Source organism: Octopus bimaculoides, chromosome 16, assembly GCF_001194135.2.
Source record: "Octopus bimaculoides isolate UCB-OBI-ISO-001 chromosome 16, ASM119413v2, whole genome shotgun sequence".
In the NCBI taxonomy this organism is placed as follows: domain Eukaryota; kingdom Metazoa; phylum Mollusca; class Cephalopoda; order Octopoda; family Octopodidae; genus Octopus; species Octopus bimaculoides.
In genome coordinates this window covers 51,924,144-51,928,006 of record NC_068996.1, presented here as the reverse complement: position 1 = coordinate 51,928,006, position 3,863 = coordinate 51,924,144, and positions in this window count along the sequence as shown.

The following is a 3,863-nucleotide window of genomic DNA, read 5'->3' as shown; positions in this document are numbered from 1 at the left end:
GGCGCAAGGCCTGAAATTTGAGGGAAGGGACAGGGACTAGTCAACTACATCAACCCCAGTGTTTTACTGGTACTTAATTTATCAACCCCAAAAGAATGAAAGGCAAAGTTGAACTCAGAATGTACCGACAGGTGAAATACCGCTAAGCATTTCGTTCAGTGCGCTAACAATTGTGCCAGCTCACTCACCTAGTAGTAGTAGTAGTAGTAGTAGTAGTAGTAGTAGTAGTAGTAGTAGTAGTAGTATAAGAGGAATATAAAGGAAATTGGAATAGAATGTCCAGCAGAACTGTTAAAAAAGGTTTGCCTCCTTGGCATGGCCAGAATAATCAGGAAACTATTAGATAGCTGAAAAGAACGAGTAGCATGGTCCCATAGGCTATGGGTGGTAAGCCCACTATGCATGCAAGACTAAAGGAGTTACAACAAAACCTGTGATAAAAAGAAATAATCGTCCTCATGCAGTGATTTTCGTGGCTTCTGATCTTAACTGATTGGAAGTATTAGCGTGTGCATGTTTTACCTTTGTATAAAGGATGGGCTTCAGCACAGTACCACAGATTTGCTTTGTCAGTTGCTTGACCTTCCCCAGCTGAGCATGTCCCTTGGTGGCTGACAATATGTGTATTGCTGATCACAAGCAGGAGTAAAAGTGGGGAGCATCATAGTCTCCCCACCCCTTGATGTAACTTCAGAACACCTGCAGAATTTCACCCCCAGATAGACACTGTCCAAATTAACACAGTGTATAAATGTACAGTGGAGATTCATAGCAGTGGTTAGTTTATATAGGGGCCAATACGAAACCCTGTGAAGTGGTACTCTGCCATGAATAAACATTCTTTTTCCAGGTTTAGGTTCTTCCCATCGCTTGTGGAATACGTCCATAATGTAGCCGGTAGTAAGATTAACAAAAGTTTGAATTGGTCAGTGATGAGGACTGCCTGGTTTTAGCTGGTGAAAGATGTCTTACTGAATCTGCACTATACAGGGTTAGAGATTATATTAGCTAGCACTTAAGTGCTTATTTAATAAATGTCATGATGCAGAGTTGTTATACACCCACACGAAGTCTCAGACCTTCTAAACTCTATGGGGTGTGTGGGTCTTTCCCATCACTACAACAGGATATTACAATGGTATCTTTGCTACCAGGCCCTCCTATTATTGCAAAAATAGAATGATGTACTGTCATGTATCCTATGTCAGAACTCCACTTTTGTCTATTCCCTGTTATTTTATTTTTATCTATCTTCAGTCTTAATTAGCTGATAATTAGAGAACCACTCAGCTCAACATCTTATAGTGCTTGGCTTGGCCTTACACAATGGATCCGCTAACTCTTGACTGCCAAGTGCAGTGTTCTATTTTCTCTTTTCAAAACCAAACGCCTTTGTTCTCAATTTCTCCCCATCTTTCTCCACCATCTCCTCTCTCTCTCACACACACACACACACACGACCATTAAAATATCGTGTTATTACTTTCAAATATATGAATATACACTCATTACAATATGACAGACACTTCTATCTTCACAGGAATTCTCACTCATACACACATGCATTCACATATACACACACCACACATAGAGAAACATACACAGACACACTCACACACACCCACACACACACACACACACACATGCACACCAAAAAAAACATGCATCTCAAATACGCGGACATGAATTCATTTTAGAAATATGACAGACACATTTTTACATGAACACAAACATACACATCTAGAGATCTGTACATATAACACACATGCACACATGCAGACACATGGTTGTACACACAACTCATAGACACTCATGCACACTGCATAATAATCACACACAGACGTACACACATTGTAATGTAACATGTACACAGACACGCAACACAACATGACAAACAGACATTTCTGTCTTTACATACATGTGTGCACACATACACAGATGCAGGCATGCATACACACACACACGGACATCTTAAATATAACAGATTAGCAGTCAAAAAGCACACAATACACAGCATACAATGTGTACACACACACAAAACTATTTTTCCAAATCCCTCTCACACACAAACATGAAGGTGCCTGGCTTAGTGGTTAGGGTGTAGAACACATGATTGTAAGATTGTGGTTTTGATTCTTGGACTGCACAATGCATTGTCTTCTCAAGTAAAGCACTTCATTTCATGTTACTCTACTCAACTGGCGAAGGTGAGTTAATCCTGCGACAGACCAGTGTCCCATCCCAGGGGTGAATACACACAACACAGAACCTGGAAAAACTGCCTTATGAATCTATGTTTCATGAAGGACCTCTTCTGTTTTTTTATATATAAAAACACATATGTACATACAGACACATGCTTGTCATCCTGTTCGTTCACTGGCCAAAAATACCTCAATTTACCCAGCACATATTCCCAGCATCAGGCTTTTCCCCCTCTGTGAGGAAGAAATGCCTGAAACATTTCAGCCATTAAAATTTCCCCTTCCCTTTTTATCTTTTATTATTGGAGTGTGGCCATGATGGGGCACCACCTTGAAGGGTTTTAGTTGAACAAATCAATCCCACTATATCTTTTATCTTTTACTTGTTTCAGTCATTGGACTGTGGCCTTGCTTGGGTTTTAGTTGGACTGTGGCCATGCTGGGGCACCACCTTGAAGAATTTTTTATTCAAATAAATTGACCCTGGTACTATTTGTTTTGTTTTGTAAGCATGCTGCTTATTCTCTTAGTTCCTTTTGCCAAATTACTAAGTTGCAGAGACATAAACACACCAACACAAATACAGCAGTTATCAGATGGTGGTGGGGCAAACACATTCACATATTTGCACATACACACACACACACACATGTATATATGCAACAATCTTCTTTCAGTTTCTATCAAACCAATCTAATCACAAAGTTTTAGTCAGCTCAAGGCTATCGAAGACACTCAACCAAGGTTCCACACTGTGGGACTGAACTGAGAATCATGTGATTGGGAAGCAAACTTCTTACCACACAGCCATGTCTGAGCCTATCCCATCTGGGGTATTTTCTTTTGTATTTTGTTTTTTGCTCTATACCATATATGTATGTGTGTACATGTACACATACATACTTACATACATAACACATGTACATACACACACACATACAGACATACATACATAAATACATATATACATTCACATTCACATACATACATAAATACACATGTACACATATACATGCATAAATACATACACACATACATACATTCACATTCACATGCACACATACATACATACATACATACATACATACATACATACATACATTCATACATGTGCATATATATATTTACACACAGGGCCACTTTAAATGACTTATAGGCTCCTGGGTAAAGTATACACAGAAGCCCCCTACTTACACAACAACTAAATAGATTAGCAATGGGTCCTTACATCCATGGGACACCTGGGGTGACCGGTCCATGTCCTCATGTCTTAAGATAGTACTGCTCAAACACACACACACACACACACACACATGCACACACACACATGCACACATTTATCTTGCGAGAGTTATTTTGCCAATAAAAGCACCCACATTTGTTCTAGTTGCTTTCTTTTTGCTTGTTATTGGTTGACTACTCAACTGATTAACTAATCGTTTTATCAAGTAATTAGCTATTTGACTAATAATAATAATTAGTCAACTGCTCCTTAAACTACTGGAGCATTCAATTTTAATCTCAAAATATGTAAGTGAAGTGGGTTATATAAAACATACATTCACTTTTATTTTTTTTGGTTGTTTCATAATAAAAGATTTATTTTAAAATCTGATTCATTTGCAGCACACACACACACACACACACACACACACACAC